This window comes from Heterocephalus glaber, unplaced genomic scaffold (assembly GCF_053883595.1).
Source record: "Heterocephalus glaber isolate CG9 unplaced genomic scaffold, H.glaber_assembly_v1.0 deba00000331, whole genome shotgun sequence".
Classification (NCBI taxonomy): domain Eukaryota; kingdom Metazoa; phylum Chordata; class Mammalia; order Rodentia; family Bathyergidae; genus Heterocephalus; species Heterocephalus glaber.
In genome coordinates this window covers 61,846,205-61,858,001 of record NW_028258142.1, presented here as the reverse complement: position 1 = coordinate 61,858,001, position 11,797 = coordinate 61,846,205, and the positions used below count along the sequence as shown (strand labels likewise).

Below are 11,797 nucleotides of genomic sequence, written 5' to 3'. Positions count from 1 at the left end.
CCCTTAGGCCCAAACCCAGAGGAGCCAGTGGGACACAAACTGCACAGTCTACTCCGCACACCTCCCGGGCCGCGCGGGAGAGGGAGAAACTCAGACTTCACCGAGCGAGGTTTGGAAGTTAGCCAGTCCCTGTACTGGGTCCGCGTCACGCCCACGGGGGCTGCCGGTTCGCGTCGCCGCGCTGGGTGTGGGGGGGCGCACGTCCCGGGCGGGGCCCAGCGCTGGAGGACACGGCGCCTCCGCGGCCGGGGCGCACGTGCCTGGGCCGGGCCGCGCCGTAGTATCTGGGCGGGCGGGAGCTGGCTCGGGGCCGCCCGCCCGGTGGTTGGGCGGAGGAAGCGCCGACTCCTCCTCCCGCCGTATTAACCTGCACCCAGGGGCGGCGAGCAGCGCAGCTCCCGCCCAGCCCGCCGTGGACGCGTCCGGGAGCTCAGCCTCCGCGCCAGAGGCGAGTGCTGCGCTCCAGGCGCCGCGATCCCGAGGACGCGGCCGCGCCTTCACCTCCCGCCCCGGGCACCGGCGGCGCGGCTGCTGCGGCCGCCTCCCCCCGGCGCGCGAGTCCTCTCCCAGCGGCTCCTCGCCGAGCGCCGGCTCGCCTCGGAGAGCCCGCGTCCTCGCTCCGGGCTCGGGGACCACGGACCGCCCCGCGGCGAGGGCCGGACTGCAGGCAGCGGCCAGGTAACGGGGGCGCGGGCCGGGCGCGGCGGCGCGCGGTGGCTCCCGTCCTCCCGGAGCGGGGACTGCGGGCTGGGCAACCCCGGCCCGGCCCGGCCCACGCCTCGGCTTCTCTGCCGGAGCCCGGGGACGCGGGGGGCCGGGCCAGGCGCCCTCCTGCCGGCGCGCGGTTCTCAGGCTCCTCGGGGCCGCGGGAGGGAGCGATTTCTGCTTGCGACAGGGTCCCGGAGGGGGAGCGAAGCAGACCCCGGCCCTTCCCCGCCCTCACCCGGCCCCGCACCCTCAGCTGCCGCACCGCGCGGAGAGGAGGGGCCGCGCCGGAGCCCTCTGCACAGCAAGTTGTTGCACTTGCTTCTCGGGTGACATTCTGGCGCGGGCTTCGGAGACCCCTACCCTGCGTGTGTGGAGACAGGGAGCTAGCGGGAGACACGCAGAGAGGCGCAGAGGCGGCCAGACCGAGACGCGCGCGGCCAGGTCACGCGAGGGTCGCCCAGCCGCGTCGCGGGGCGCTCGGAGCCCCGGGACCCGGCGGCGGATCGAATGAGCGGGGACAGAGTGGACTCCAACGGAGGGGCGACTGCGGCGGGCGGCGGGGAGCCGCGCGTACACTCGAGGGCCCGGGCCGCGGGAAGCGGCGGCCGCCCCGATGTCCGCGCCCAGACCCGGCGGTGCCCAGCGCTGGCCCGGGCCGGCCGGGTGGGGACGAGGGGCAGCTTTGGTGGATGTGGCTCAGAGAAGCGGGGAGCCGGGCTCGGGGTGTGGAGGAGGATGCTCGCCTCCCGGCGTGACACTTGAAGTTAAGGAATCACAATGAGGAAGCAAAGAGGATAATAAAAGTAACGGTTAAAGACGGATCTGTAGCTCCCGTGGTGTTCTTGAGTGGCTTCGTAGAAAGTGGCGACGCTTCAGCCTGACGTGTGTGCTTCCACACTGGCACGAGAATTCTTAGAACCGGGAAAGCGATTTTAGGTCTGCAGGCAAACATCTTGCAAATTATTATTAGTACTAGTATTTTTTTTTAACCAGGAAGGAGCTGTTCGAAAAGGACCAGCCTTTTCAGTGTTATTTATGGCACAATTTCTGTTGGCCTATCTAGATCGGTTTCGCATATGTAGCAGTACTTTTTAGTCCAACCAGAATGGAAATGCCCTAGAGGCAAGAAATGTTACACATACGCTGATTTATCTAATGTCAAAAGAATGAAGTTTACTTCAGTCAGGTTTTTAAAAAGGAAAATCAGTATATACAGGAATGTGCACTATCTGTGGAACATGTATGAAATTTACAAGTTGGGGTTACAAAAGCAATCTTTGCCTCAGAAAATTCGTGCTTTGGCATGAAACGAACTTGATAGAAATCTGGTGTCAGTAGCTTTGGCTTCCGTTTTCTTTGGATTTAAAGAAATTTAAAATTGCTAAAGAGAAATGACTACTTTGAAATATTCCTAGCTCCCGATCTAAAATTCTGTGACTGTTTTTTTAAAAAAAACCGACTTGTTTAAAGAGAAAATAGCACTTTTTATGAGAAATAAAACTTTAAAATGCAAATCTTGGATTAAAAAATTACAACTCTCCATTTTTCTATATATTTTTATTCTGATTAGTTTTCCAAATAAAGTATCTCATCTCAAAATTTATAGACAATTTAAATATTGGCAACATAAACCAGTTAACAGATACTTTTAAAAATTTATGAAGTAATTTTCTGACAGAGCCCTTCAAATGACATCCAAGTAATTGTGCCTTGGGGGGAAAATATGTTTGTTAACTTTCCCTGTGGAGAATTTTTTTGATTGCTTGGGGATTTTAGGAGACAGGGTCTCCCTGTGTAGTTCAGGCTTGCTTTGAACTTACTGTGTGGCCCAGCCTGGCCTGGAACTTGCTGCCTCAGCCTTCTGAATGCTGGGATTACAGGCGTGTGCCACCCTGCCTGGCCCCTGTGGAGAGGTTTTTTTATTTTAGCATCTTTAATTTCTCCCTCAACATGAATTTTGTTCTGGAAAAACTAAAAAGTCAACAAATCATATTAGTGATTTTTCAAAGCAAATGGAAACAAGACCTTCCTCCCAACATATTATATAGAAATAAATCCAAATACTGTGATATTCTGCTTTCCAAATCCTTCTAAGCATAAATGTCCTATTCAGTCAGATTTGGGAATAGAAACTGCATGTTCTTTGATTTTCTATTGGATGGGTGTGTCTTTGTTCCATACAGCCATCTAGATTAATTTAAAATTAAAAGTGGAAAGCCAGAAACTTGTTTTACAAACTCATTTAAAGGCAGGTAGCATAGTGGTATTTTCAGCTACAACTTAATTGAGACAAGTACCATTGCTTTAATAGCAAGTCTTTTGGAAACAGAGAACTCAATATTTTGATTTTGCACACTATTTGACCTTCAGAGAAGAGTAAAATGCGTCCTGTGTATTTCTGCAGTGAAATTTCTTTGATTAATCAGAGCTCAATGCTGTTACTTTCTCAATCACTCCCATCAGTTGGCCCATCCTTTATTAGAGGAGGGGAAATTGGTTTCCTCTTAGAAAACATTCAACCAGAAGACTTTCATGAAGATTTCATCTCTATAGAAACCACACTTACCTCACTTTTCTTCATATAATGAAACAATGAAGTTGTGAATTCCTTCATTTCTTCTTTTTCTTTTGGTAATTGATTTTTCCCCTGCCAAAAGAATGCAGGTAAGTCAGGAAGGCTAAAAGCATTCTTGAAAAGCCCAGTCTCCACCTCCCATCTTTATTTCCTGTGGTATGCTGGTCTTTCTGGACATTTTCATTTTAAAAGGAACTCCATCACTGAAGGCCCTTTGCTAGCATTCTAGAAAATCATTGTGTCACAGACACCTTTGGGGGTTCAAAAGCACCCCTTGCTTGTGCTATCTCTCTCATTTTTAGAAGATTCTAAGTGCTTGCAGTTCTTTATTGCCTAAGAAAAGAAAAATTACCACGACCCCTCCCCCATTCCAAAAGATGTTCTTCTCTTTTTCATTCATCAAGAATTTGTCCTCTGATTCCCAGACTTCTGATGAAGGTGACTTTCTCTAGATGCACGGCCTGTCAGGAATTGCCAAAGATGTTGTTCCTGGGAAGGTCTAAAATAATCTACTACAAACAAAAATTTTAGAAGTAGTCTTTTGACGTTCACTTAAATTTATTAAAAACCTGCAGATGACCGATTGTATGAAGTACCAGGTACCCGTTCTTTTCTTTGAGCATAAATCTGATTTGCTCACTTGCTACATACTTGCTACTTCTCTGTGACCCTGCAGATCTACAGAGCAAAACATAGTCACAAACAAGAAAAGTGGGTGTAAAGAGAGGGAAGTTGAGCAGGTGGATGGCGGCCTTGGGATCCTCTGCTCCTTACTCTGCTGGCCCAGAAGTCCCAATTGCATAGATCCAGATTCAAAGACAGTGCTGTGCCCTCTGTTGTGTGAGTGAGAGGGCCCCAAGGTCTATTGGATGAGTGAAAAACTAGGGGTATTTTCATCCTTTGTTGACTTCATTGTTTTCCTGATTGGTGTTTATTATTTCCTCCTTCCTGTGGGAGTTCCTGATTCCTGGGTAACAGTGACCTCACATTTAGGAAACCCATTTCGCACACAGGAAGCCCCATTTAGCTAAGAGGAGAGTCAGCATCCCTGGGATGCAACTGCGATTGCTCCTTTTCTGTGTAGCTCCCAACTCAAGATCAGAGCTCTGAGCATACTGTAACACTGCAAGCTCACCCTTCTCTCTCCCTTTCCTCTAGGTTGCTCATCTGTGGTCACCGACAATTTCTCCATCTTCTCTCAGTGGTGTTTTTTTTCTTTGTCAGATTTGTAAGCAGCGACGCCAAGGCGAACGTAATATGTGTAATCTGGCATTCCCAAGCCTGCCAGGTTTCCCTAGTACTCAGGAGAGTGGCGCTCTTGCTGAAGCTGTGGATGTGCAATTAGAAGACAGGAACAGTGCTGTAACTTCCTTATCACCCTAGCTTTGCACGGGGAGAGTTCAGAGGCATTTTAAGGGCTCCCTCCAGCAGCTCATGGGAAGGTCTGTCTGGACACATCTCCAGCTCGGCTGTCTTACTCTGTGACACACTTTGGGCTAATTTGAAAACATTTGCTAGAGTGACTCCCTGTTAATTCTGCTACTGATGGTGTTTGTCAGTATGCCGAGAAGGACAGCATAACCCTCCCTCTAGCCTTATGGTCACACCCTTCTCCCAAGACCCTTTCTTTCTTGGTTTCAATTTCAGTGGAAAGGGGATGTGAAGCCTGTTCTGGACTAGAGATTTCCCTGTCCAGAGCCCTGAGATTCCTTCAGGAAACATGCACTACAGTTTCAGAGGGGAATGGTGTTTGATCTTGTCTCAGTCTTTGCAAACTACTGGTCTTTGATACAGTTCATTGCATTGTACTAGCAAGAAAGCCGAACACGTTCACATCCTTCCAAGCCACTGCCCTAGACATTAACCCAGAAGACGAGGTAACCTTGTTCTGTAAATGAGGGTGCACCTTCCCACTTGGAGCTGGGAGGGGCTGGGGGTCATGTCCAAGGCGAAGCACACTTGGAAATTTACTGTGTGGGCCCTCATCTTGGCAGTTCAGGTGAGGCTGACTTGATTCTATAGCTTCTATGAAGCAGGATACAAAGTCTTTCCCCTACTCCCTAGAGCACCGTTTCTTATATTGTTTCCTCTTTCCTAGACCTCGACTGAGAAGTCATTTAATTAGTGTAGCTCTCCAGCTGAATGCAGTTTTAGCACTTTATACTTTTTTCATGGTCCTTTTGGAGTAAAAAAGGATGCATTGTTTTGTGATGGTCTGTTTGACTGCCTTCCCCACTGATCCATGTATTCTGTGAGCTCAGGAACTAAATAGAGCATGTTCACCAAATAGCACTGATGCTAGCACAGCACCCAGCACTTCAGCGGTGGTCAGTAAACCCTGGCTAAGAGAACGAAAGAATGAGAAAATGTGTGAAGGCAGGCCTGTATTCCAACTGTGTTGGAAGGACCCTAACTCTTAGGGTAGTGTTGTGTACTGGCTTTTGCATAGTGCACCTTGCAGTCTCAAACTCTGCATTTTTTGGCTTTTGGCTTACATAAATAATAATTTGTATACAAAGAGATGACCCTGGCATGGCTGAAATACACTTCACAATGAATGACCTGCATTCTTCTTGTGAGCAGAAGGAAGATTCCGAAATGAATAAGGATGTTTAAAAAGTCCCATTCCTTCGTTTTTGTGCTCCATTTTACTTCTAATAAGCACAACAGTAGTTTAACCATTGTACTTTATCCCACCATTCGAGGCTTAGCCTCTCCTATCCCTCACCTTCTACAGCCAACACTCCTTCCTGTCTCTGCACTGAATCTGATGAATGTATTGACTTAGTTTTGTATTTCATTTTCTGTTCATGTGCCTGTCCAATTCTAGGAGACTATGCTAAGGTCAAGGGTTAACAGAGACGTGGCTACAATGAAGTTCACAGATGGAAGACAGACAAAGCTTATTGAGGAACGAAAGGATCAGATGCTGGGTATGAGAGGCAGTGGGAGTGGAAGGGAGTGAAGAAGCTACAGTGGACGTCTTTGCTTATGGCTGATTTCTACATAGGCGTTAAATTCCAGTGTGATGTTTCATTTAGCAGAGGTACTGGGATCTAACATTTCAAATGATCCAGAATCACAACCTTTTAGGGATGTCCACGATTTTGATTACACTACTTTCTGACCAGGCATGGAGTATATTCTATTTCATTCTCTGCTTCTGGGATGCTTGGAAGGTATGTGGAGACAGGCCAGCTCCATGGATATGCTAATTTGCCACTTACTTGGACCATAATTTAGATGCCAGGTACCCCATTCAGCTTGAAATTACCTGTGAGATACATTGTAGAAATGGTTCATGTTTTTATAAACTATGTATGAAATACTTCCTTGAGATTTACATATCTTTTGAGGATATCTTAAAATATTCTGCTTTGATGACAAGAATCTTAAGGGATCTAGATGATAGTTATCTGATAGTTGGTATAGATATAGACTAAGTTTAGCAAACAAAAACCATAATATCTCTTGGGTACTTATTACTGTAGAGAATATGGAAGTACAAGACATAGCTCAAATCTTTGAGTATCTTAAAGTGTAATCAAAAGGGTAAGATTAAGATGTAGGGAATAATTAATAATGAGTTGTTGCAGAATAAGAGCTCAAATATATATGGCAAATCATGCTTATTTTGGAAGAGTAGGGCTTGACAAAGAATGAGATTGTTGTAAAATACCTCCTAAAGGGGAAGGGCTTAGGCTGGATCTTCATGGGTTGCTAAGAACTAAGTAGGAAGAGGGAATGATTTACACAGACATGGAGATGCAAATGATTTTGGCAGGTTCTGGTCTGGGAGAGGCCATTAGAACTGGAGGTGAATCTGATTGAGGAGCATGGAGACACAGTACCAAGGGTTTTAATGTCTGTACAAGAGTGTTTAGAATTTATAGGAGCCACTCTAGGATTTTAAATAGGCAGTGACATGAAGAAGTGACCTTTTAGACTGACAGAAGTAGATGGGTCTAATTCCAGATTGGGACAGAGAGAAGCTTCAGGAGATTGGTGTAGTAAACCGAGGCTTAAATTGGTGGGAACAAGGAGTAGGGAGGTGGAAGTAGGGAAAAGTTGAGAAAAAATTTCAGTGACTATTTAACAATTTCTTTTCTCCTGTAGCGGTGTCACACGCTGTTCTCAGATCTTCATGACTAATAAAAATTTTTGTGAAACATTTCAGTGACACCAAAAAGTTTATTATAACAAGCACCTCTGTACCCTCCCATCCTCCATATTGTGAAACAGGCCTTCGCACATAAAGTCAGTACTTCCAGGGCTCTGTCTCAACAAACCTATCTTCCCTCACAGGCATTCCATGAATTCCATGTTTATCCTGCTTATGCATTTCTGCATACTTTGCTATATACTAACACACACCTAAACAAGATAGTGTTGTTTGGGTTGTTTTGGACCGTTTAGACATAGTAATACGCCCTCCTGTTCCTTTACCTTTAATTGTCCAGAATTCTGTTGATGTGCAGATGCTGCTTGTTCATTTTCACTGCTACATGGTGTCCCATTGTTAGCTATGTCATAATTAATGCGTAGATCCTTTGTTGAGGGACATCTGTTCGCATATATATCCCTTGTGCTAGCAAAGGAGAATTCCTGAGCCTACAGGGTACAAGAGGGTAGTATTTGTGCAAGCACACTTAGCAGATGATGCCACATTACCAAAAAACATTGTCCCTATTTATATTACCACCAGCATTCCATAAGAGTTCCTTTTGTTCTACGTCCCTGTGAACCCTTAGTGATACGTTTTATTTTTTATTTTTTGCCAATCTTATGGATGCAAAATGATATCTCATCATAGTTTTGTTTTGTTTTTTTGGTTTTTTTTGTACCGTGGATCGAACTTAGGACCTTGTGCTTGCAAGGCAGGCACAGAGCCACTGAGCTAAATCCCTGGCCCTCATCATAGTTTTAATTGTTGCTCCCTGACTGGTAGTGATATTGGCCATTTCCTCCCTCTATTAATATTCTGGCTTTTGTGTATTACTTATTTATAAAAATTATCTATAGGCTTACCGCTTTTTATTTAAACTTCTTTATTTGTGTTATTATACAGAGTCCACCAAATAAATGTATACACACTTCAGGAAATGGAAAATAATAAATGTCTAGAGGCTAATGGCCACCACTTTGAACACCTTTTGTAATTGTAGAGGCCAGAGATACCTTGTATTAATCTCATGATGTCTCAGTAAATTTAGTATTAAAATATTTATACAAGTTCTTCTTTTCCTGAAGTATGTATACATTTTTTGGCGGACTCTGTGTATTCTGTATGCGAGAGGTTTTCTTTCGCTGTAATCTGCCAATTTCAGTGATCTTCACTCAGTTGGTAGCTTGTCTTTTCACTTGTGAAAAGATTATGTTTAAATTTTAAAACGTAGTTTTCGGTCTCTTTGTGGCATAGATGTCTTGTTGAACCAATCTCTGGTTTGTGAGATATGAAAGGATAATACTATTCATGATCAAGGGTAAAGATATCCTTTCATACATCTTAAACCATAATTTATTTTCATATTGAATGCTTTAAGACTTTCATATCCATGTTTATTTTATAAAGCATTTAATTACATTCCACATTTGGGCAAAATACATTTCTTCTCTTGGTCTTAACTTCCTCCTCATTAACGTAGAGCCTCAGGTTGTTGTGTTGTGTGTGCCTGCCTTCAGGGCCTCATCACTATATTCCTGTGATACAGGCAAGCATCTTAAGGACTTCTCTCCTCCATGGTCTTCTTTCTCTGATTTAACCATGCCAGCATTTACTATTCTAAGCCAGCCTCGGTCGTGCATGCCTATAATCCCAGCACTCTGGGCGGCTAAGGCAAGAGGACCATAGGTTCAAGCCCAGCCTACGCAATTCAGTGACTTAACCAGACTGTGTCTCAAAATAAAGAGTAAAATGGGCTGGGAATGTAGGTCACTTGTAGGCCCTGAGTTCAATCCCCAGTACTGGAAGGAAAGAAAGAAAGGAAGGGGAAGGGGAAGGGAAAGGAAGGATGGATTACTTTTCTAAACAACTGTCATCTCTTTTAATTTTATCCCCGAGACTCCCAGGATAGCAGCGATCACATCTGCTGTTGTCCGCAGCCTCCCCCTGCACTGACCATGTGCCTGGCCTGGCGACCTTCAGATGGGTCACTGCCTCTGTCCTCTGAACCCCATTTCTTACTGAGCACTTCACATCAACTTTCTGCACAGCTGGTGCAGAATTTAAGAGATCAGAGAGACCAATGGGTGAATTCAGATTTATTTAGGTGTACACTCAGCAGACTCAGCAGTCACGTGTCCAAAGGCTGAGCCTAGAACAAAGGAAGGGCTCTAGTTGTATACATGTTTCAGAGCAGGATTGGTCTGCCTAACGGTGTGAAACTTGTGGACAGGAGCAGAACAAAAGCAGTTAGTCAAGCTGTGACAGTTTTGTAACCTAGCATATCTTGGTGGCCTTGGGTAAAAACAGGGTCTTAAGAGAACAGGAGGCCATGGAGCCTTACAGGGACAAAGCTACTAATTTTATTTGTAATGGAGCAAAGAACAACAGCCATAGGGAGGGGGAAGTCTAAGAGAGAATTGCTTAGGTTAGGGAAACTTGTTTTTCCTTTTGTTTGAAGTCCTGTTTCACAGTGACCACCACTGTAGGCTGGGACTGTGCTGTGTTGCCACTCTGGCATCTTTGTTTCTTTTCCTGTATTTAAATTCCCTTCAAGGATTGTTGACAGTGGATTCTCCTACAGACCGGGCCGAGGACTGCTAGGGACCATCTCTCCCTTCCTGACCCTCTGCCTAATTTGACTGTTACTATGAACAAGGATGTCTTTTAAAATATTCCTTTAAAGCCCAGGCAGCTCTCACCTCTCACATGAACCATTTTACGACTCCTCTAGCTGAGAGTAAACTCTCCTGTGAATTCCGTTTGTGTTTATCTGGATCATTTACTTTATAATTTACATATGTGAATACTCCTATATTTTAAACTTCTTTAAGTGATAAGTTACTATATGTGTTTTTGCCTTGCTCCTAGCTCTGAGTCCAGTTGCTGGCAGAGCGGTTTTCTTTCAATGGGTAGCAGCTGCTTTTTTGATGCTTGGTAATTAGTTATTGGAAATGGACTGAGTGGATATTTGGAGTACGAGGATATGGGGAATAGCGACATTACTGGACCATATAAGGGTTTGAAACAGGGAATTGGTTTTTGGAACCTAGCTACATTTCAGTTATGTTGATTTTTAAGATGATATTGAACATATGCCATAAGCAACTTGAAAAAATATTAAACCCGAGTTTAGGAAATGATAAAATTCGAGTTGTTAATTAAGGGGTTATCTGCTGCCAGCTGGTCAGCAGTTTATAATGCACCAATAATTCCTAAGATTCAGGTGGTTTCAGGTAGGAAATTCCACCTCACTCCCCAGCTCTGACTCTACTGTGACAATCCAGAGAGAAATGACTCTGGGAAAGTTAATTTTACTGTGCCCAGTTTTTTCATTTGACAAATGAGGATAATTAAACTTCTATTTCAAAGTTTTTGAAAGGATTAAATGAGCCAACTTGTGTAAAGTATCTAGTCAAAGCAAGGCCCACGGTGAGCAATTAAAACATGGTCTTATTAACAATATATTTTATCTCTAAGAACTACCACGCCAGCTATCTTTTTACATAGAAGTGGTACCAAGTCAAGAGTTTAAAAATGACTTGTCTGGTCATAGAACATTTTTCTTCTTCTACTCCAACTCCTTAGACCTTATTTCATGTTCCTTTATCATCCAGCGAAGTTAACAGCAATTCCCCAGAGGGTTTAATAAGGCCTGGTATTTATGGAGCACTGTGGTCTCTTTGCTCTGGCAGGATGCATTTCAGGGTTCACTGTAGGAAACACTGATTTGTGTGCTGCACCTTCAGGGACTGGGGCCGGGGCTGACTCAGAACCATCTGCTGTGAGGAGATGACAGAGGAAATCAAAGTCATGACTTTCTCCCCAAGGAAGGTTTAATTGTGTTGATGAGAAGATATCCTCATGGAACAATGCAGTGCATCTAAAACAACACCCAACGTGTAAATTTTAATTTGTTCTGGTTAGAATGCTTATTTGCTAAGGTGCGATGGGATATGGGAAAAAATGGAGAATCGCTGGGAAGAGAATGGTTTGCCTCCACCTGGACAGAGGAACTGTCTCTGCTGTGGGTGCGCCAAGCTGATTGTACAGGTGGAACACACTGTCTTCTCATTGCTCCCGCCTTCCCCTCTGGGGGGCCCCATCTTCCTCTTCATCCTGTATGTTGGGTCTGCTCCCTTGCTCTCTGTAGTAGAAGGGCTTGGAACCTAAAAACATGCACAGAACAGAATGAGAACATGTTACTGACTGATTAGGAAATGCCACTGATTGTTCACATGGGAGAGGTCTGGGGTTTTATACCTGGGATATGTGGGCTTTGTAGTTTTCATTATCTGCTCCATATGCCAGATTTTTGTAGTTTAGGTTTACAGTGTCATAGAATGAAAAAC

At 45.0% G+C, this 11,797-nt stretch overlaps 1 protein-coding gene across 6 annotated transcripts in view; it reads left to right on the top strand.

Moving 5' to 3' along the window:
• The first annotated feature begins 439 nt into the window (after positions 1 to 439).
• Positions 440 to 11,797, top strand: part of Dlgap1 (DLG associated protein 1) — a 779,881-nt gene continuing 768,523 nt past the window's right edge. For 5 of the 6 annotated variants that reach the window (XM_004853200.3, XM_087194445.1, XM_004853199.3 and 2 more), the window contains exon 1: positions 440 to 678. The gene's annotated coding sequence lies outside the window, so the exon portion shown is untranslated. The remainder of the gene's footprint in view (positions 679 to 11,797) is intronic. The other variant, XM_004853197.3, reaches the window with a different exon arrangement.